General features: G+C 43.0%; 1 long non-coding RNA gene across 1 annotated transcript in view; it reads right to left on the reverse strand.

Annotated features, from left to right (window-relative positions):
- Nucleotides 1-24520, reverse strand: part of LOC127914275 (uncharacterized) — an 87715-nt gene that overhangs the window by 19570 nt on the left and 43625 nt on the right. The window contains exon 3 of the long non-coding RNA XR_008087864.1: nt 9414-9539. This is a non-coding gene — a long non-coding RNA (uncharacterized LOC127914275). The remainder of the gene's footprint in view (nt 1-9413; nt 9540-24520) is intronic.

The raw sequence follows: 24520 nt of genomic DNA on the forward strand, positions 1-24520 counted from the left end.
TGGGCTATATTTGTTCTTAGTTCTGCATTTTTTGAATGGGGCATGCTTATCTAAGATGGTGAGGAAATTACTTTTAACGAATGACAAGGCATCCTTGAATGACGGGATGAGGTCAATATCCTTCCAGCATACCCGGGCCACGTCGATTAGAAAGGCCTGCTCGCAGAAGTGTTTTAGTGAGCGTTTGACAGTGATGAGGGGTGGTTGTTTAACCGCGGACCCATAGCAGGCAATGAGGCAGTAATCGCTTAGATCCTGATTGAAAACAACGTAGGTGTATTTGGAGGGCAAGTTGGTCAGGATAATGTCTATGAGGGTGCCCATGTTTATTGATTTAGGGTTGTACCTAGTGGGTTCCTTGATGATTTGTGTGAGATTGAGGGCATCTAGCTTAGATTGTAGGACTGCCGGGGGGTTAAGCATATCCCAGTTTAGGTCACCTAACAGAACGAACTCTGAAGCTAGATGGGGGGCATTCAATTCACAAATGGTGTCCAGGGCACAGCTGGGAATGGAGGGGGGTCGATAGCAGGCGGCAACAGTGAGAGACTTATTTCTGGAGAGGTTAATTTTTAAAATTAGAAGTTCAAACTGTTTGGGACCTGGAAAGAATGACAGAACTTTGCAGGCTATTTCTGCAGTAGATTGCAACTCCTCTCCCTTTGGCAGTTTTATCTTGACAGAAAATGTTGTAGTTGGGTATGGAAATCTCAGAATTATTGGTGGCCTTCCTAAGCCAGGATTCAGACACGGCAAGGACATCAGAGTTGGCAGAGTGTGCTAAAGGAGTGAGTAAAACAAACTTAGTGAGGAGGCTTCTGATGTTGACATGCATGAAACAAGGCTTTTTCGATCACAGAAGTCAACAAATGAGGGTGCCTGGGCCTGGGTTTACCTCCACATCACCCGAGGAACAGAGGAGGATTAGGATGAGGGTACAGCTAAAGGCTATCAAAACTGGTCGCCTAGAGCGTTGGGGACAAAGAATAAAAGGAGCAGATTTCTGTGCATGGTAGAATAGATTCAGGGCATAATGTGCAGACAGGGGTATGGTGGGGTGCGGGTACAGCGGAGGTAAGCCCAGGCACTGAGTGATGATAAGAGAGGTTGTATCTCTGGATAAGCTGGTTATAATGGGTGAGGTCACTGCATGTGTGGGAGGTGGGACAGAGGAGGTATCAGAGGTATGATGAGTGGAACTAGGGGCTCCATTGTAAACTAAAACAATGATAACTAACCTAAACAACAGTATACAAGGCATATTGACACGAGAGAGACATACAGCGAGGCATAAAGTAATCACAGGTGTTGATTGGGAGAGCTAACTAAGACAACAACGGGTGAGACAACAACAGCTAATCAGCTAAAACGGCGATGACTGGGCAGAGAGGGTCGGTTAACTACACACAGAGCCTGAGTTCGCGGTTGGGGCCGACAGATAAACAAAAAATAAACAGAATGGAGTACCGTGATTCATGGACAGTCCAGCAGGCATCCGTTATGTAGTCAAGTGATAATAGGATCCAGGGGGCAACAATAGAAGTAACAGGGAAGCCGCGGAGTAGTCGCTACTACGCTAGCACGCAGGTGACACAGCGTTTAAAGTTAGTAGCCCGGGGCTAGTAGAAGCGTCTGCTCCGATGTCCGATGGAGGCCGATTGAAGGCACAGCGGATGGAGAATTCGTCGGCAGAACAGTCGTGGTGGTGCGGTGGGGCGCCGTGTCGACAAAGGATCCAAGCCAGATGGCGAAAGAGGTATTGTAGTTGTAGTAATTTAGTTTTCTAGCCGGGAGATGCGCCTGGCTCACGCCTAACTGGTGCTAGCCTCGGGGCAGAGGTGTTAGCCACTATAGCCACTACAGCCACTCGGTAGCAGGGGCGATCCGGTGCCAAGGTCCAGAGCTTACAGTATGGCAAGGATCCGGTGGAGTAGTGTGTTCTAGCCGTGTTTGGGTGGAGTCCGGGTGAACAACTGAGTAAGCCGAGAAGTGGGCCTCAGGGATAGCTTCGGTACTGGGTAACTCGATGGGTGCTAGCTAGCTGTGAAGATCAGGAGTAATGGTCGTTGGATTACGGCAGGAATCCGGTGTTGTAGTGGAGAGACAGTCCGTTACTGGTAGGCTGGCGAGTATTATCCAGGCACATTTTTTTTAAAGGGCTGATATAGAAGGTAAAGGCCGCTAGCAGTGGCTAACAATGACTAAATAGCCTGTAGCTAATTAGCTGGTTAGCTTGTTATGGCTAGGTGGTTCTTGCTATAAGGTCTAAAAATGACAAATAATAGCGGTTCCGTATTATATTGGGTGAGGCAGGTTACCGGAAGGTGTAGTTGAACTAAAATGGAGAAGAGATTGAAAATAATACAAAAAAATATGTACATACACATACAGTAGGGAGAAGTATTTGTGATACACTGCCGATTTTGCAAGTTTTCCTACTTACAAAGCATGTAGAGGTCTGTCATTTTTATCATAGGTACACTTCAACTGTGAGAGACGGAATCTAAAACAAAAATCCAGAAAATCACATTGTATGATTTTTAAGAAATGAATTAGCATTTTATTGCATGACATAAGTATTTGATACATCAGAAAAGCAGAACTTAATATTTGGTCAGAAACCTTTGTTTGCAATTACAGAGATCATACGTTTCCTGTAGTTCTTGACCAGGTTTGCACACACTGCAGCAGGGATTTTGGCCCACTCCTCCATACAGACCTTCTCCAGACCCTTCAGGTTTTGGGGCTGTCGCTGGGCAATACAGACTTTCAGCTCCCTCCAAAGATTTTCTATTGGGTTCAGATCTGAAGACTGGCTAGGCCACTCCAGGACCTTGAGATGCTTCTTACGGAGCCACTCCTTAGTTGCCCTGGCTGTGTGTTTCGGGTCGTTGTCATGCTGGAAGACCCAGCCACGACCCATCTTCAATGCTCTAACTGAGGGAAGGAGGTTGTTGGCCAAGATCACGCGATACATGGCCCCATCCACACTCCCCTCAATACAGTGCAGTCGTCCTGTCCCCTTTGCAGAAAAGCATCCCCAAAGAATGATATTTCTACCTCCATGCTTCACGGTTGGGATGGTGTTCTTGGGGTTGTACTCATCCTTCTTCTTCCTCCAAACATGGCGAGTGGAGTTTAGACCAAAAAGCTATATTTTTGTCTCATCAGACCACATGACCTTCTCCCATTCCTCCTCTGGATCATCCAGATGGTTATTGGCAAACTTCAGACGGGCCTGAACATGCGCTGGCTTGAGCAGGACGACCTTGCGTGCACTGCAGGGTTTTAATCCATGACGGCGTAGTATGCTACTAATGGTTTTCTTTGAGACTGTGGTCCCAGCTCTCTTCAGGTCATTGACCAGGTCCTGCTGTGCAGTTCTGGGCTGATCCCTCACCTTCCTCATGATCATTGATGCCCCACGAGGTGAGATCTTGCATGGAGCCCCAGACCGAGGGTGATTGACCGTCATCTTGAACTTCTTCCATTTTCTAATAATTGCGCCGTTGTTGCCTTCTCACCAAGCTGCTTGCCTATTGTACTGTAGCCCATCCCAGCCTTGTGCAGGTCTACAATTTTAACCCTGATGTCCTTACACAGCTCTATGGTCGTGGCCATTGGGGAGAGGTTGGAGTCTGTTTGATTGAGTGTGTGGACAGGTGTATCTTATACAGGTAACGAGTTCAAACAGGTGCAGTTAATACAGGTAATGAGTGGAGAACAGGAGGGCTTCGAGGGCTTCTTAAAGAAAAACTAACAGGTCTGTGAGAGACGGAATTCTTACTGGTTGATAGGTGATCAAATTCTTCTGTCATGCAATAAAATGAAATTAATTACTTAAAAATCATACAATGTGTTTTTCTGGATTTTTGTTTTAAATTCCGTCTCTCAGTTAAAGTGATAAAAATGACAGACCTCTACATGCTTTGTAAGTAGGAAAACCTGCAAAATCGGCAGTGTATCAAATACTTGTTCTCCCCACTGTATATATACAAAAAAAGACTAAAAATACAAAAGTACACGAGAAGACGAACAAAACACGTCAGAACTGCTACGCCATCTTGGAATAATGGCGGTATGACGCTACAAGCTTGGCACAGCTGTATTTGGGGAGTTTCTCCCATTCTTCTCTGCAAATCCTCTCAAGCTCTGACAGGTTGGATGGGGAGCATCGCTGCACAGCTATTTTCAGGTCTCTCCAGAGATGTTTGGTTGGGTTCAAGTCCGGGCTCTGGCTGGGCCACTCAAGGACATTCAGAGACTTGTCCCGAAGCCACTCCTACGCTGTCTTGGCTGTGTGCGTGCTTAGGGTCGTTGTCCTGTTGGAAGGAGAACCATCGCCCCAGGTCTGGAGCGCTCTGGAGTAGGTTTTCATCAAAGATCTCTCTGTACTATGCTCCGTTCATCTTTCCTTTGATCCTGACTGGTTTTCCCAATCCCTGCTGCTGAAAATCATCCCCACAGCATGATGCTGCCTCCAATATGCTTCACAGTAGGGATGGTGACAGGTTTCCTCCAGACGTGACGCTTGGCATTCAGGCCAAAGAGTTCAATCTTGGTTTCATCAGACAAGATAATCTTGTTTCTCATGGACTGAGTCCTTTAGATGCCTTTTGACAAACTCCAAGCGGGCTTTCATGTGCCTTTTACTGAGCAGTGGCTTCCGTCTGGCCACTCTACCATAAAGGACTGATTGGTGGAGTGCTGCAGAGATATTTGTCCTTCTGGAAGGTTCTCCCATCTCCACCGAGGAACTTTGGAACTCTGTCAGAGTGACCATCCGGTTCTTGGTCAGCGCCCTGATCAATGCCCTTCTCCCCCGATTGCTCAGTTTAGCTGGGCGGCCAGCTCTGGGAAGAATCTTGGTGGTTACAAACTTCTTCCATTTAAGAATGATGGAGGCTACTGTGTTTTTGGGGATCTTCAATGCTGCAGAAATGTTTGGGTACCCTTCCCCAGATCTGTGTCTCGACACAATCCTGTCCCGGAGCTCTACAGACAATTCCTCCGACCTCATGGATTGTTTTTTGCTCTGACTGTCAACTGTGGGATCTTATCTAGACAGGTGTCTACCTTTCCAAATCATGTCCAATCAATTGAATTTACCGCAGATGGACTCCAATCAAGTTGAAGAAACATTTCAAGGATGATCAATAGAAACAGGATGCACCTGAGCTCAATTTCGAGTCTCATAGCAAAGTGTCTGAATACTTATGTAAATATGGTATTTCTGTGTTTTATTTGGGATAAATTTGCATACATTTCTGAAAACCTGTTTTCGCTTTGCCATTATGAGGTATAGTGTGTAGATCGATGAGGATTCTGTTTTATTTTGTCCATTTCAGAATAAGGCTGTAACGTAGCAAAATGTAGAAAAAGTCAAGGGGTCTGAGTACTTTCCGAAGGCACTCTATGTTGTGTATTACATTGTGTTGCTACTCCGTGGCAATTTCCATTTCCATTATGTGCCTTACTCAAGTAGCCAGTGAAGGGGACAGTGAAAATGAAATATCATAAGTGTTCATTTCACTGAAAACCAGTATGAACTAACATTATCAAAGACTCTGACATCCCTGAAAGGGTTTGGTCACCGACCAGTAATTATCACTATCATCATCATCATCATAAAACATATATAAAGTATATGTTTTATTGTCACATACACTGGATAGGTGCAGTGAAATGTGTTGTTTTACAGGGTCAGCCACAGTAGTAGGCACCCCTGGAACAAATTAGGGATAAGTAGCTTTTTCACCTTGTCTGCTCGGGTATTCGAACCAGTGACCTTTCGGTTACAGGCCCAACCGCGAGGCTACCTGCCGCCAGGCAGTTGCTGCTGAAACTTCACAAAGGCCTACACACTATCCCTATCACTTTCACTTAACCCTCACTATGGGTTCTCCAAGGGGGTTAAACAACGAGCCTAGCGGGAGAATGGAGATGGTGTTTCAGGAAATAAGATCTAGTGGATAGAGTTGGTACTTGCTGACATGGCTCTGACAAAGCTGTAGAGGTGATGATGGTGGATGTGTCAGAGATGGGGACGAGGGGTGCCACCTTACCACCTCAACCCTCTCCTTCCTCTCACTGCAACTAGACTAATTAGAGGATACTTTATAGCTGCTGAGGGGTGAAATGCTGTGGCCTGTGGTTTGTCCATCATTTACTGTGGCCTTGCAGGTTTTTCTGTTTTGTGGTGACTTTATAATAATGTTGTTATAACATTATGTGGTATTGTTATATCATAACATTTATGGTAACATTATTATAACTGATGGTGTTTTGTGAGGAGTACAGACACAGTACTGTACAGTGAAAAAAAAAATGAGGCTGTATTAAAACTTGACACAACTCATTGTCAATGTCGTTGAGCAATTTTGCATCCTTTTTGGTTGTCGCAAGAATACAATCATGTACAGTACACCCATAACCACTTCCACTGTCCTTCAGTGTAACTGGAATTACATCTCTCGGCAGTGAGAATACGCTGTGCGTCCCCAATATGAGGCATGATGCTTCATGGTACAGCGAGCCCCATCTGTCACGCCTTAATGACCGGACCAATGAGGTCGCTCGCTGTACAGTTGCGATCAGTACGGGCACTTGAGGGCTTTTGTGCATGGCGGACAAAGACAAAAATAAAGCAAGACCTCAAAAAGGAGAGCGTGGAGCAGCGTCGCTGGGGATCTTATTGTCCTACACTGTTATTGGTTCGTACCAAAAGGTTCTGATGGATAATCCTTAAACAAAGCTCTTACGACACATTTCTCCCAAACTGTATACTAGCCTTGGCGTGACAATGACCATATGACCATATGTGGTAGCACAAACAGAACAGTCAGTGCTATCTGGATTCCTTAGGACGTCCCTACCCTAAACCCTAACCCCTACCTATTCTAGATAGAGGAGCTCAAAACTGAATGCTGTTCAGATGGATGGATTTCTGGAATCAAATCCTAGATGCCATTGCCTGCCATTGTGCCTTTGAGCACTTAACCCCCCCACAACAACAGCTATGCAAGCACCCAGTGTGGCAGCCCTCCACACCTCACCCCCCCAAAAAACTGAATGTGTATGTACAGTATGTCTCTTTCAGCGGAAGTAAAATTTCGATTGGACCTTGTGTGCAATTGACCAATAAAGTGATCTTCATCTTAATAGTGGTACAGATACGTCAAACCAGCTGACACCGGGGGTGAGGGAGGCCCATTAGTGAGCCAGTGACTCAGAGAGGTGATGTGGATAGGCCAACAAAATACCAAATGTGGCTGAGGGCATAGATTGGATAGAGTAAAGGTTTTCAGTAAGTTCTGCACCTGAGGTTCACAGAGGGACCTGGGGTAGAAGGCACAGGTGTGTGCAGGAAAAGCCAACTACTGAAAGTGCACATTTTTTTGAAACGTGATAATGTAAAATCAGGAAGAAAAAAAATATATCTAATGCCATAGATATCTACTGTCCAGTAATGTGTGGCGCTGTTCATCCAAGGATGTGTCAGGCTCATAATTGATTGTTACAGTAATGTACAGTAAGTACAGTCCTGGTCAAAAGTTTTGAGAATGACACAAATATTAATTTCCACCAAGTTTGCTGCTTCAGTGTCTTTAGTTATTTTTGTCAGATGTTACTATGGAATACTGAAGTATAATTACAAATGTTTCATAACTGTCAAAGGCTTTTTTTGACAATTACAGGAAGTTGCAAAGAGTCAATATTTGCATTGTTGACCCTTCTTTTTCAAGACCTCTGCAATCCGCCCTGGCATGCTGTCAATTAACTTCTGGGCCACATCCTGACTGATGGCAGCCCATTCTTGCATAATCAATGCTTGGAGTTTGTCAGAATTTGTGGGGTTTTGTTTGTCCACCCGCCTCTTGAGGATTGACCACAAGTTCTCAATGGAATTAAGGTCTCGGGAGATTCCTGGCCCTGGACCCAAAATATTGATGTTTTGTTCCCCGAGTCACTTAGTTATCACTTTTGCCTTATGGCAAGGTGCTCCATCATGCTAGAAAAGGCATTGTTCATCACCAAACTGTCCCTGGATGGTTGGAAGAAGTTGTTCTCGGAGGATGTGTTGGTACCATTCTTTATTCATGGCTGTGTTCTTAGGCAAAATTGTGAGTGAGCCCACTCCCTTGGCTGAGAAGCAACCCCACACATGAATGGGCTCAGGATGCTTTACTGTTGGCATGACAGATGGACTGATGGTAGCGCTCACCTTGTCTTCTCCGGACAAACGTTTTTCCGGATGCCCCAAACAATCGGAAAGGGCATTCATCAGAGAAAATTACTTTACCCCAGTCCTCAGTAGTCCAATCCCTGTACCTTTTGCAGAATATCAGTCTGTCCCTGATATTTTTCCTAGAAAGAAGTGGCTTCTTTACTGCCCTTCTTGACACCAGGCCATCCTCCATGCACGCACACCTGCCTGCTGCCATTCCTGAGCAAGCTCTGTACCCCGATCCCGCAGCTGAATCAACATTAGGAGACGGTACTGGCGCTTGCTGGACTTTCTTGGGTGACCTGAAGCCTTCTTCACAACAATTGAACCGCTCTCCTTGAAGTTCTTGATGATCCGATAAATGGTTGATTTAGGTGCAATCTTACTGGCAGCAATATTCTTGCCTGTGACTCCCTTTTTGTGCAAAGCAATGATGACGGCACATGTTTCCTTGCAGGTAACCATGGTTGACAGAGGAAGAACAATGATTCCAAGCACCACCCTCCTTTTGAAGCTTCCAGTCTGTTATTCGAACTCAATCAGCATGACAGAGTGATCTCTAGCCTTGTCCTCATCAATACTCACACCTGTGTTAACGAGAGAATCACTGACATGATGTCAGCTGGTCCTTTTGTGGCAGGGTTGAAATGCAGTGGAAATGTTTTTTTGGGGATTCAGTTAATTTGCATGGCAAAGAGGGACTTTGCAATTAATTTCAATTCATCTGATCACTCTTCATAACATTCTGGAGTATATGCAAATTGCCATCATACAAACTGAGGCAGCAGACTTTGTGAAAATGAATATTTGTGTCATTCTCAAAACTTTTGGCCACGACTGTACATTAGTACATACCAATGCAACATCACTCCAACGGTCTCATTACTAGGGCCATGAGTTTTTCCTTGTCAGGTCTAGTGAATCCCACCCATTCCAGAAACCCCAGATCAATTTGTATGTTTAACAGCAATCCAATTAAGGGGGTTACAAAAGGTCAGGAGGTATTAGAGGTGAGACAAAACCTCAGAGGGTGTTCAGTTTCCTGGGTCTTATTCACCGTCTATTATGTCTTTAATGGCAGCCTCTCCCCTTTTAGTGTGCTATAGAGCTCACTGTGCCCTATCTGTTGGCACCTCCTCTTTCATTCCTCTTAAGGCCTAAACCTAATGGTGACATGAGGACTCACCCGAGGGCTCATTTTGGTAATGAGCACCACCCCACCGGTCCACCCCAATGTCTCCTGCTGTGTTGGATTTGGTTTAAGGTGCACTGCGCAGCACCAGTCCTCAATGGGTGTAGAGGCAGATGATACCTTTAAAAAAAGATTGTGAGAGAGGTTAAGAGTTTTTCTTTGATGGGGAAAGGCACTGTAGTGGGGGAGATGAAATTAGGAGTGTTTTTGAGGGAAGTGTGATGGTTTATGTAATATGTGTGTTTAGTTATTGACCCACTGTTGTAGTTGGAGATATCAAGATGCCACTGTACATTTTAGTAGACATATACACATATACACATATTACATAAACCATCACACTTCCCTCCAAAACACTCCTATTTTTTATAGCACTGTTATTTCCAAAGTGTAGGCTAGAAATCTTAGTAACCCAACATGTACAGGTGCATAAGGAAACATGTAATTTTGCTGAACTAAATTAGCTGATCCTAATGTCTGCTGTCTCCAGAAGCACCCACTTGCTACCATATGAATGAAGTTCCCACTCTGCTTCTGTCGCCTTTTAGCTAATCTTGGGGGTGATGTCACTAAAACTAACCCAGGGTCAGATTCACTGACCAAAGTCACGGACAGCATTTCAGAGGCTCCCTTAAGCGCCTCCCCACTATTACCGCATAGGCCTCCTGAAGGAAAATGAGAACTCTGCACAGAAGTGAGTCTTTAATGATCTCAAAGTAGTTCAAATAGACTTTGTTAATCACTTGTTAAAGATGAGAATGAATTTATTCAGGGGATATTCTATGGATGTTCATTGTACGCCTCTAAACAGCTCCCATTAAAAGAGTATGGGTGAAGTATGTTAAATGAATGACAAGGCGTATTCCTTTTCCTTTTGGTCTTATGCTATTCTATGCATTATGTCTCCTTATGATGTGACATCCACAAACAGAATACAGTGAACTAATGACAGTTCTGCTAGTCCTGACGTGGAAAGTGAACCTATGGGTTTACCCTGGGTCATTGACATCTAGGTTAGATTTGTCTGTAGTGGCACACTAGCATATTCACAAAGCATTGACACGCACACCTTACAATTATTCGCAACTCACTGCAAACGCAATTCCTCGCTTCCATGTGCATCCTCGCCTATTCCCGGACCATCCTTTAAATCCGGCTTCTCTCCCGGGAACAATGGGGGACATATTTGTACTTTGGAGCTGGTGACTGGAGCCATTGAGCGGCCCCGCTCTGGGATCGGATGCAGTGAATTAATGTAAAGCCTCGGGGAGAAAAGGGCTGACACAACGGTCAGCTATGGCCCCTGCCCTGGTTTCAGCTAACTTCCACGCAAAGCATCTTCACCCAACCTGACCACTCCACTGGTCCCCTGGCCCCCTGCTGTGGGTCCATAGGATAAAGGTAAATGAAAAGATAAGTTGATATGAGTTTGTTGTAATCTAGAGGGTGTATAGAGATAATGTGATGTAATATTATGGTAAAAGGACTGATTTAATAATATTGTACAAAGGAGGTCCATACAGGCCTGATGTTGGAGCGTTTTAGCAGTTTGCGAGTTAATTAGTAAAATAATGGATACATTTATTTTTGATAAAATGATACGCCTTGTATGTAGCATTGTTGCAACATTAGCATCTTAGAATTAGTTCTGTGAATGAGATCAATTCTAAATGTGACAAAATCATTTCATCCTTGTCTTTCGTTCAGTTCTGCATTGGGAGACATATCTTGAAGAGGTAAGCTGTTCCTTCCCAGCCATTGTCAGTTGCTCTCTGGCTGTCCTGTGCCAAGGCTTGTTAGCCCAGCCTTATCAATGGCCCCTGTTCTCCTGTTCCAGAAACGCCCCGAGCAAGTGAGGCTTGTGGCACACCACCATATGCCTGAACAAAACGGCCATATGACTCACTGTTTAATTCATTTTTGTTAGGCAATGTGTCTGTTTTCTTGTTCAGCATATTACAATGTTCCTCAATGTCAAACCAGTACATAATAAAGAAAACAGTGCACAACGTCAACAGTCTAAACTCAGTTAGGTGCAATAAAATAGTTATCATTTCATCCTGTCTTGTATTAATCGTAATATAAATGTTATATTCCATCCTCCTGAGCTTCTCAATGACACTGCATCTATAAGGTTAATTAAATAAAAACGCCCTGTGCAATTACATTTGTAAATCTGATTATATCCACAGACTGTGTGTGTGTGTGTGTGCGCGCGCTTGTGAGTGTGTGCGCATGTGTGTGTGTGTGGGGGGGGGGGTGTAAGATAGATAGATAGATAGAGTGAGAGAGAAAGCAAGAGAGAGCTAGAAAGAGAAAGACAGTCAGAGAGAGAGGACTGGTTAGATGCTAACAGACAATAGTATGCAGGCACTCCATGGTGCCAGTGTGAAACGGGGTCAGTTGATGAGTCGTTCCACCAACTAGGTAGGTGCCTTTTGAGTTGTGTAACTTGGTGAAAAAAACAGAGCTTTATTTCACTTAATTTTAACATTGCCATAAAAAGCACATGTTCAACTTAATAAAAAACATGTTTTCCCATCTCAATAATTTAAATCACAAAATGACAATAATGTAACAGGGTTGACGACTTCATCTTAAATCAGCCATAAATCCCCTTGTGACAGGGGGAATGGAAGCTTGTGGTGTGTGACAGGGGGAATGGAAGCTTGTGGTGTGTGACAGGGAGGGGCAATTGAATGCAAGCTTCCCCCCAAAAAAACATTGTTAAAACATTTCTAGCCTGTCTATCTATGCGTTGATTTGTTATGCTAGACCCGCTCAGTTTTCCACCAGAAAACACCAGAAAATGGCAAAAAAAAGAGTAGGACCAGCTCACCTGCTTTTACACTGTGATTTGACAATTAGATGTTCAATGTTTATTTTGAAATTACTTTTAAAAAGGAACACTTCACCATTTAAAACAAGTGTTCTGTTCACGTAGTAGAAGAGACCTTAAAATGAAGGGCATTTACTCTACTTTAAAATCACTAATCACATGAAATAAATAATCATCTTCAGAAATGACTGTCAAAGCAACAAAATAACTAGGGCTTTGCAATGATAGTGAAACTTGAAGAAATGTTGGGGTTAAGTGTGTCAAAAACAACACAGAGGCTGCACAGAGGGACATGTTAAAATGCTGAATTTTAGCACTTTAGCAAGTCTTGATTCATACTCAAAATCACTTCATTTCATATAACAGACTTTTAAAATGCCATATTTATACACAAGTTCTACTTCAAATATCAAATGGATGCAAAAGGCACTCATTTTGTGGAACGACCCTATTGGTCAAATTAGTCCTGTACTCTGCACTGGGCTAGGCTGTGTGGAATCGACAGATGGAGGAAAGGTTCCCAGAGAGCTCAGACCTGCCACAAATAGCTCCAAACACACTCGCAAGCACACACACACACACAATACTACCTAAGCGGAAGACAACAGGTACTCTATAACTGCCATTCCTGTCATCCTGTCACAATCACAAACTCAGCATGTTATCTGACTATCACTGCTTCCATTGACTAGACTATTAATAAAACATTCAATCAGAATCAGATAACTTTCTGAAGGAAATACAACAAAGCAGGATCAATGAGTTAACCAGATAACTTTAATAAACAGGCAGAAATAATGGCTGATTGTCTGGTTCATTAAGAAAGCTAAACTTAGATTATCCTTTTTTGGGGTCAATTAGAACATTCCCATTTCAAGCTTACCTTTACAAAAAAGTTATTTAAGAATATTTAGTTAACTGGTAATATATAGCTCCTTGATCCTTCTTTGTAGTATACCTCTCTGTACTCAGACAGACCTGGCCTGGTTTTGCCTGGCTTTTCCTGATTTCCTGAGGCTGGCGCTGCGACAGTCCCCCTTCCTGAGCTCAGTGCTGGGGGCTCCATAGGAGCTGTCCAATCACATCGCAGTTAAGGCATCAAGGTCAGGGCAGAGAGACAGGAGGAACACAGAACTCTGGCGGCCTCACGACACTCCAACTCGCTCCCCTGTCCTGGTTATAACAGGATATGATGTGGGCTGATATGATGAAATCCTACGGTTTTATGTTTGTTTACAATTTCCATTGAGAAAGTAGATAAATTCATTCTCAACATGTTTAGCTGAAACAGCTATTTATATACTGTACATTGTCACACCTTCACTCCTCAGTTAGAGACAGTTATAGAATAATGATATAGCACTTGGACATCGGAAGAGGTGGGGAACAGGTGGTTGTGTAAAAAAACATGAGCATGTTTTTGATGAATTGTGCTCTAAAAATAGCAGGCAGAAACGCCTAAAGGGAGTCAGTAGAGAGAGAGCAAATGGATGCCATGAGTGACAACATCTGTTATAATGAACAGGAGAAGCTACCAAGCCCCAGAGGGGAAATAAGGCCAACAGGTACTGTATTTATACTCTCTGGTTATACTGTTACTGTACATGACACTGTCATGATTATGTATTGAGGTAAATGTCCTTACATACAGTAAGTAAGGGCTGCCTGCCTTTTAGACTACTTTAGCTAACATCATGTTTCAAGCAGACCACCATAGTCCCTGTTCCCTGTAGCACTCACGTCGGTAGTTATGAAGTGCTTTGAAAGGTTGGTCATGGCTCACATCAACACCATCATCCCGGAAACCCGAGACCCACTCTAATTCGCATACCGCCCTAACAAATCCACAGATGACACAATCTTAATCACACTCCACACTGCCCTTTCCCAACTGGATGAAATGAACACCTATGTGAGAATGCTGTTCATTGACAACAGCTCAGCATTCAACACCATAGTGCCCACAAAGTTCATCACTAAGCTAAGGACCCTGGGACTAAACACTTCCCTCTGCAACTAGATCCTGGACTTCCTGACGGGCTGCCCCAGGTGGTAAGGGTAGGCAACAACACATCTGCCACGCTGATCTTCAAAACAGGTGCCCCCCAGGGGTGCGTGCTTAATCCCCTCCTGTACTCCCTGTTCACCCACGACTGCGTGGCCAACTACAACTCCAACACCATCAAGTTTTCTTACGACACAACGGTGGTTGGAAAAATCACAGACAGCGATGAGACAGCCTATAGGGAGGAGGTCAGAGACCTGGCAGTGTAGTGCCAGGACAACAACTTCTCCCTCAATGTGAGCAAGACAAAGGAGAGGATCGGGGACTTCAGGAAAAGGAGGGCCGAACACCCCCCCATTCACATCGACAGGGCTATAGTGTAGCGGGTTAAGAGTTTCAAGTTCCTTGGTGTTCACATCACTAACAAACTATCATGGTCCAAACACACCAAAAAAGTTGTGAAGAGGGCACAACAACGCCTTTTCCCCTCAGGAGACTGAAAAGATTTGGCATGAGTCCCTAGATTCTCAAGAAGTTCTACAGCTGCACCAGAGAGCATCCTGACCGGTTGCATCACCGCCTGGTATGGCAACTGCTCGGCATCCATCCATAATGCGCTACAGAGGGTAGTGCGTACAGCCTACTACATCACTGGGGCCAAGCTTCCTCCCATCCAGGACCCATATATTAGGCGGTGTCAGAGGAATACCCCAAACATTGTCAAAGACTCCAGTCACCCAAGTCATAGACTGTTCTCTCTGCTACCGCATGGCAAGTGGTACCGGAGCACCAAGTCTAGGTCCAAAAGGCTCCTTAACAGCTTCTACCCCCAAACCATAAGACTGCTGAACAATTAATCAAATGGCCAATGGAAAACTTGATTGCTGACAAGCAAAACATTTTGGGACTATATCAACAATGGACTAATGAAACAAATATCAAATGATTGTTTTGGGGTGGAGTTTGTCTTTAACATGGCGGGTTAGCTAGTTAGCTTTGTGGCAGAACAGATTGCAAATATTCTAATGTTATCTACATAAAACAATTTTGGCATCGTTTCTGTCTTTTGTCATTGATATTCAGTATCTAACAACATTGTCCTTTCAAGTATTGATATTTGATTTTAAAGGGATACAGCCAGTATCTATAATGATACAGTCTAATATGCTAATTAGCTAGCCCGCCATGTTAAGTCTATGAGTATACTAATTATGCTAACGCTGACTTCCGAGTGCTTAAACTAAGTGAAAACACATGTTTACATTTTAAACATAATGTAACATACCTTTCAAATTATACGCACTTTATTTTATAGTTATAGCAAATTTATTGAATATTCAACGATGGTTTTGCTTGTTTGACAATGGGCCGGAAGTAGAAAAACAATCATGCTTGATCACGAACTGGGTCAAGTGAGCGCGGCTACATAAAGAAGGATTACAGTATCAGGAGGATTTAAAGCGACTCGACCAAATTCACATATAAATGTAAGTTATAGATCTGTCATTCTCATGCAAGCAAGTCTAAGAAGCAGTAGATATGTTCTATGTGTGGTATTTCTATACTTCACATTCTTAAGTTTTGTTTTTGCAGTCTTTTACTTTCGGTTTTGTACACCATCTTCAAACTGCTGAAAATACAATATTTTGGGATATGGAAAATATATATTACAGCGGTTTTGATGTTACAATGATTTTCTACAATGATTTTTTTGTTTTGTCAAATAAACTGAAATTCCATCAAATTTTTGCGATCGGAAATGGCAGAGCAATGCACTTTTAAGAGGAGGATGAAGAAAGTGCATAATTTCAGCCAGCCAGGGCTAGAGGTCAGGGTAAGGAAAGTAGGGGCGCCAGGGTGTAAGGGTAATAGAGGGGAAACAGGATCCTGAGCCGATTATTTTTCACACCCCTGGGGGTGGCTGGCAATAGACAGACAGGCGGGAGCTTTTCTCGGGATCCTGGCTGTCAGTATCGGGCCCCTGGGGGCCAGCCGAGGCCCCCAAAGACCTGCCAACCCGAGCCTATCACAGCCCATTAGATAATTAGAGGTTCTGAATACATGTGGAGGAAAAAGGCACAGGGTTAGATGGAACGTTATCAAAATGCTGTTGTAATGTTACCTGTCCACTACCACTATAAGGGCTGATATTGCACTGTAGATAATGTTGCTAGTGAGACGCCTTTATGTGATGTGGCTACAGGGTTAGATAAAAGGTCAGCAGAATGCTACTGTAATTTTACATGAATGTTATTGCAATTGAAGGAGCAATCTGCAGTTGCTACCTCAATTTTTTAAAACTTATAATTGAATGATTTGCACCCATTGATTCTTGAATAATATAATGTATAAATGCCTCATGAGCTTAGCTCAACTGTCGTATCCCATCAGAACCCAAAGTATAAGCTTGTTTAACTCCAATGTCAGTAAAGAAAGTAAATGTAAACAAACACAGTATAGCCTAAAAACATGGTTAAAACTATAATATAGTGGGACAAGGGACAAGTTCATATCCTTAAAAGAAACCACAAACGCTATACAAATGTATACTGTAGTTTAAGAACTAATACAGAGTTTAAAGTGGGGGGGCAAGAAATAATTCAAATTGAGCATTCAGTTGTTGTTGGGCACTCTTTCTTTTGTTTCTGTTTGAATGTAGAAAAGTTTGAATGTTGAAAAAGGCCTGCAGTCGGCAGCCTACCGTCCCTCACAACCCCCCGGCCTCCGTGTCATTGTGGGCTGCGAGGCTGCGATACAGAGCCAAGTGCTTGGACATCGCTGAAGCGTGAAAGCTCCCGTTCTTCCTGTTTAATAGAGTGTACTCAGACCCTGCATTGATCCAACAGCAATCCACCAGTTGACCACCCAGTCATAATGAGCCACAAATAGAGTCTCGCTTGCATAACTGCGTGTGACAATAGGGTTGCCTTTCTGCCCCAATGGACAGTAAATTATTACAATTCCCCGTCACTGATCGCTCATAAACTGTCCGGAACATAGGAATGGGCGAGAGTTGAGAGCCGAGCCACGTTTCTCATCATGGGAGCACGCAAGGCTTTTTTCCCCACCCCAGCAACTTCCTAAATAACTTATCTCGCTTCGCTAGCTCAGTCGCCATAGAATTAACATTAGCATTAACGACGATATAGATACGTAGTGAATAGTAGTGACATTGTTATGTAACACAGGCTCCTAGAAGTCAGAAAGAGACAATAACTATGCTAATGCTAAATGCTACGATAACAAAACTTTCAGGCTATTTATTCTATTAACTATGCAAATGCTAAATGCTCCAATAACAACACTTTCATTTGGTTGTATAAAGTATGCGAGGTACACCTAATTGTGTGCAGTAGGGCCACCAGAATACTTGTGGTGAGGCGGCATTGGCAGCACCACACCCCTTTTTATTTAGTTTAATGAAATAAATTGACACAAATCGATAAAAACAGGGGCAAAGTGCTGTTTTTTAGACCGATGTGCTTCATGACTTGTCAACTCGCGCACAATTTCTCTGTCCTTCACATTGAGTGCTGCTGCAGGCTCTTTGCATGTCTTGAACAATCAGATCAGAACAAGACTATTTTTCAGTCTGATCAACTGCAGGCTACTAACAGCAGCTGCATAGTCTAGCCCAGCATTTCCCAAACCCGGTCCTGGCCCCCCTGGGTGCACGTTTTGGTTTTTGGCCTAGCACTACACAGCTGATTCAAATATTCAAAGCTTGATGATGAGTTATTTATTTGTAGTGCTAAGGTAAAAAAAAAAAACATTTTTAAACCTGCACCCAGGGGGGGCCCCAGGATCGAATTAGGGAAACCCTGGTCTAGCCTACTATGTATCCTGTCGCTCTGGCCAGGGTAAATGAAGCCATAATGTTGTGTATTTATAGCCCATTTGTTTGTGATTAAATGTGAATGGGATAAAATGTGGTTTATAGTCAAACGTGGGCTGACTAGGCTAACTAGACTTTTTCAATCCAAAATGATTATTTGGAATTAATCAATAAACTCAATAGCTAATAAATAAATACAAATGAGTCCTATGGTTGAATAGGGAAGGACTACATGATGCAAACCCTGTGAGTTTTATTGTCCAATCATGTTGCTTTCTCTGTATCTGTGTTTTACAACATCACACCTTTGGTGCGCAGAACAGGTAACCTTCGGCTGTGTCTAATTGAGCCTTCCCTGTTACATCTTGACAAAGCTGGTTTCTCGAGCGATGTCTTGAGGTCATTTTATGAAAAGTGGCTAATCCATCACCAAAGGACTATTTTCTTCTCCATCTATCCTCCTTGATCTTCTCAAAATATAAGCAACTAAATGAATCATTATTGTTGTGATAATGGTTTCACCCTGGTCTCATGCTCCCTTAAGGCTTAATTCTACCAAGTCAATGACATGGCTTCCAATAAATTCAATAATATTGTGTTTTCTAGCATATTGTGTGGAAACGAATATGAAGCAAATATGCACTGTATTACTAAGACTTGTTAATGCAGGGCTCCCTTGGAAAGAGGCCTTGGTCTCAATGGGACTCCCTGCTAAAATGATGGTTAAATAAGAATGGGTATTTTCATATCACTAAAGACAGCTTTAGTGTCTTTTCATCTAATAAACCAATTTCACAGTCCTTTCTTCAATTATAAGCTTTAGCCAATGCACCAAGTATACACATTTTTCAGATGTGAGGAATTCACAATCTCAAGCTAAGACACTGCTTGGAAATAGTGCATAAATCGGTGAGACAGAGACTTTTTCGATGAACAGTGGAAGGGCTAAATGATAATATACAGTAACGACAGTTATTTTTATCACTGAACATTGAACACTTTTACTGCAGTAGTTATCTATGAGTGCTGCTGAAAAATTATCAAATTTACTACACCAGCATCCACTCAACCAAACCAGATGCTCAATTTCCTTCAAACCTAATCTAATGGGAACATTCTCTGCTATAAATTAACTTTGTTTGCATTGAGAAACCATTTTTCAGCTCTTACGTACAGCAACTGTGGTACGTTAAGAGCCGTCATATAAATTCAAATGCCATAACAGAGGCACAATTCGTTGGATGGAAGATTTTTACCGTGGTTGCAGTGTTAGTCTTGGACAGGACTCAGATCAGTGCTTATGGAGTTGACAAAGCAAGATAATATGTGTTTGTCCGTCTCCAGATCTCAATCTAATTGAACACTTGGGAGATTCTAGAGTAGCGCCTGAGACAGCGTTTTCCAACACCATCAACAAAACACCATATGATTGAATTCCTTGTTGAAGAATCCCTCCATTAGCGTTCCAGACACTTGTAGAAGCTATGTCAAGGCTCATCGACTCTGTTCTAACGGCTCATGGTGTCCCAACACCCTATTAAGACACTTTATGTTGGGATTTCCTTTTCTTGGTCAGTTACCTGTAATTTGCGTAAGAGGTCAGTGGAAATTCAATGGACGTGCCAGTGAAGGTCGAGCAGAGTGCGAAGGCTAGTTACAGCAGATAAATGAAACCTCATTATCCTCTTTCTGGACACAGCATAGAGCAGAGAGAGAGAGAGAGAGAGAGAGAGAGGTCAGGAAGAGGTAATGATGCAATAGCATTAACCGTCTATAGCCTGACATGATACAAATATGCATGGCTCATTGCACAGTAATAAAACACAGTACAATACTGTACACTCTACACAGGGTTGATCTCGGCTCTTGTCATCAAAACTCCAAAGTTGGGTAAGTTCATTTGGTAAATAGTTTCTCTCAGCAGTACATCTCAGGTATATCCTGGCAGTGCCGTGCATGATAACAATGGTGATATCACATCACTAATCATGTTTAATTCACACAGCCATATTACGAAGGAAATGGCTGAAATGAAGGGAGCAGGAATGAAATGGCCCCCCAAGCCTGAAATAGCGCTGTCAGCCGGAAGGCACGGAGAGTAATGTAATTGGGGTGCTTAGTGACAGCCAGAGCAGGGGAGGGAAGGAGGGGGGACAGTTCAGCGCTGTCCTGGGCTTTTACACAATAGAGCTATATGCTGTGTGGGATGAGGACATGATCTGTTATTTTGCCTTTGCTTTCGTCACTGGTAGCAGGCTACGCAGCTCAGTTGAAAGGTAAAGTAGCGAGAGAGGGGACGATACAGTATTAGTGTATAGTCATCCACATTTTCAGACTGAGGATACCCCCACTGGCGGACTAAACATTAGGCAGAAGATGCAATTGCCTCAGGCCTCACATCATCAAGGGGCCTCATGAGCAGGGGAAAAAAGTGTTTTGAAAAATGTAGCCACTTGAGGCCCCTTCATGCTCCACTCAAGGCATATTAATGGAAGTGAATAGGGCATTTTCACGGGGAAAAAAGTATACAGGTAATTCCATGGGAATTATATAAAATAACAAAAACTGAGCTTTCTTATATCTTTCAGATACAGGACAGACACTTCAAAACATACTTTAATATTATTTAATTTGACAGTTTTTCCATGTATGAATCTGTTAATAAATGCATTTCTATGGGCTAATAGCAGTAAGGCCGAATTCAGTGTTTCATCGAATTATCATTTTTATATCTACAGGGGTCCTAACATGAAAAATAAAACTGCTTAAAACAATTCCAGATTTTAGCTTTGTAGAAACCCAGCCTCGGGCCCTTAGACTCTAGGTCACTTGTCAAACTCATTCCAAGGAGGGCCGAGTGTCAGAGGGTTTTCGCTCCACCCTTGTACTTGATTGATTAATTAAGGTCACTAATTAGTAAGGTACTCCCCTTACCTGGTTGTCGAGATCTTAATTTAAAGGAAAAACCAAAAACCCACAGCGGAATGAGCATTTCTTTTGTAAAAAGATCGGTGCTGCTGACAATACTGCCCTCATCATTGAGGCAGAGGACATGTACATGTATATGTAGCCCATTCTTCCATTGCAAAACTACCATTCCAGTGTTTTACTTGCTATATTGTATTTACTTTGCCACCATGGCCATTTTTGCCTTTACCTCCCTTCTCACCTCATTTGCTCACATTGTATATAGACTTGTTTATACTGTATTATTGACTGTATGTTTGTTTTACTCCATGTGTAACTCTGTGTCGTTGTATCTGTCGAACTGCTTTGCTTTATCTTGGCCAGGTCGCAATTGTAAATGAGAACTTGTTCTCAACTTGCCTGCCTGGTTAAATAAAGGTGAAATAAATAAATAAATCAATCTGATGCGCTCCAGCCAACATGAGTATGGCATGTCATACTCTTTTTGGCCAAATAGCATCAGATACATGTGCGACATATAGTAAGACAGAGGGGCGCCGTTTCGCTCGCTAGGATCCTTTCTTCATTGAGAGTTTCAGCCACTTGTAAATTGAAGGAAAGTTGGCGCACAGTGCACTGTTCAGATGCTGGAATGATTTTGGATGAACTTTCGAAGGTAACCTACTTTTTGATGTGATTTGTATGACAATCAGATGAAAACATCATGGCTGGTTGTGTTCGTGGCACAATAAAAGATAATACATTTTTACAGTAAAATGACATGTCTTTACTGTAAATCACATTTTAAAAAACTGGGTCGTTAAAGAGTTTTGATGGATATACCCACATGAAAAAATACTACTGTTTACTATCGAATACTGTAGTTAAATGTAGAATATAATACTCCACATTGTAGTATCACTTGATCATGTGTAGTACTTACTATAGAATGTTGTAGTATACTGTAGAATACTGTACTACACATTGTAATATCCCTCGATTGTGTAGTGCTTAATATAACATTTTGTAGTATACTGTAGAATGCTATACTACACACAGTACTATCCCTCGATCATGTGTAGTAAAGGGAAAGGGGATACCTAGTCAGTTGTACAACTGAATGCATTCAACTGAAATGTGTCAACCGCATTTAACCTAACCCCTCTTAATCAGAGGTACGGAGGGCTTGGAAGGCTGCCTCAATCGACATCCATGTCTTCGGCGCCCGGGGAACAGTAGGTTATCTGCCTTACTCAGGGGAAGAATGACAGATTTATACCTTGTTAGCTCGGGGATTCAATCCAGCAACCTTTCGGTTACTTACTATAAAATTGCATAGTACATTGTAGAATCTGCTACACACGCTACACACTGACAAAGTGTGTAATAAATCAATAACCCTTAGTGGATTGATGACGTTTGTATCCCAAATGGCACCCTGTTATAAAATGCACTACTTTCGACCAGAGTCCTATGGACCCTGGTCAAAACCACTTAATTATAATAATATACAGAACGTGGTCCTTTGTAGCTCAGTCAGTAGAGCATGGCGCTTGTAATGCTAGGGAAGTGACTGTAAGTTGCTTTGGATAAAAGTTTCTGCTAAATGGCATATATTATTATTAAAAGTACTAGACTATAAATGGGAATGGGGTTCCTTTTGGGACACAGACAGACATGTCTTTGGGCGTCGTGGTCATTGGGAAAGGGATGACATGACACAATCCCTATTATAATTATCAAACGCTAGTGTCGCGTTGCCATACCTCCAGCCTGGTTCTTGACGACGCTAATCAAACACTTATTCATAGGAGCCTGGTGATTAATGCAAATTAGACCCCGCTGCTGAGTACAGCTGGCTGGCAGGAGTGGGTATCTATTGCTCTCTCTCTCCTCCCTCGTGTTCTCCTTCTCTCATAGTCTCTCGCTCGTCTCTTGTGCTCGTTCTCGCCTCTTTTTTCTCTCTCTCCATCTCTCTCTTCTCTGGTCCTCTCTCTATCTCACTCTCTCTTCTCTTGACCTCTCTCTCATGATGAGTCATGGCCAGAGTGGGTCTCTGTTTGGATGAGTGAGGGGCGGTTGGAGCACTCTCCTCTCTTTCACTATGGCGGTAGTCGCTCGTGTAGCACCAGGCAAAACAACATGGCTTGTGATGCTGTATGTAAGGTCCCTGTATCCACGGAAGCCATACATCTCACTCACACCTCTCCCTAGGAGACCGAACCCTCTCGCGCAAGTGATGTGTGAAGAATTGCTATGCAGTACATACACTACCACTTGTCGTTCATTGGTGTTGTTCTCGTGCTCTTTACTCACACTCCATAGTGAGGCACTGCAGCAACAGTGCAGTGGAGTCGAATGCAAACTCTCGCAGTGGCACGTTGAAGAAACCGGTGTCCTCTAGACCTCCAGCTAATTGACAGCATTCATCATCATCATCTCAATGCAAATGACGCTAGATTACCATTATGAAGAGTCAGGTTGTCCCTGATCACATTGACAGATAAAATCAGAGGATAGGCTGAGTTTGGGGGAAAAGAAAGAGCACCCTCAAAAAAAAGGGAAAGATAACGTAAAAAAGTAGTCTTTTTTTCAAACGCACCATAAAAACAGCCACAGTGCTGATGATTCATAAAGTGATAAAGATGGGCTGTAACGCAGTCAGGCTGTATTTAGAGTCTTCTCACTCTCCTCCTCCCCCTGAGTAATTGTCATCTCTTTTAGGGTTTGACTGATGACTGGCTCTCTGATAAATGTGAGAAAAGGAGAGCGTGCAAAGCCTCACCGAGCGTTGTCAAATATAATGTCACTGCTTGGAGTTGTCAAGGGTAACGCAGTAGAATGTTCCACAGCATCAATAGCCAGGAGAGCTACAGGTTGAAATGGTTCTTAAACACCTTGAGACCAAACAAGGCACTGCTGCATTATAATGAGGATGGAAAATGATTTACGGTTATGTGCTACATCCTCCAGACAGACCACAGAAAGACTAACTTCATAGAGACATTTGAAATTGAAAGGCTCTTACTGATGACTCACTGTTTTACTTTATTTCTGGAGACAGAGAAGAAGAAAACAAGAAATTAGGCCACCTGTTGATCTCCTTGTAAAAGCTAATAAGTAGAGTTCAACACAGAAGGAAATGACCGCCACATTTTCACTTAAATTCCACTTTCAGGAGTGTCAGGATGCCAGACATGTTGCGGAGATGCCAAATCCTTAACCCTGTCTGCAGACACACACACACACACACACACACACACACACACACACACACACACACACACACACACACACACACACACACACACACACACACACACACACACACACACACACACACACACGCCCTGGGTCAATACTGATTACACACTGGGCAAGTGTGAAGTGTGTCTCTCCGCACCAAGTCACCCAGCTCGGCTGCATGATCTATCAATACACTGTATCCACTCCATCGTCACAGCGACACACTCCCACAGAGCACCAAATAATGCATGGGATACATTTAAGACAGG

The sequence above is a fragment of the Oncorhynchus keta genome, chromosome 3, assembly GCF_023373465.1.
Source record: "Oncorhynchus keta strain PuntledgeMale-10-30-2019 chromosome 3, Oket_V2, whole genome shotgun sequence".
Lineage (NCBI taxonomy): Eukaryota > Metazoa > Chordata > Actinopteri > Salmoniformes > Salmonidae > Oncorhynchus > Oncorhynchus keta.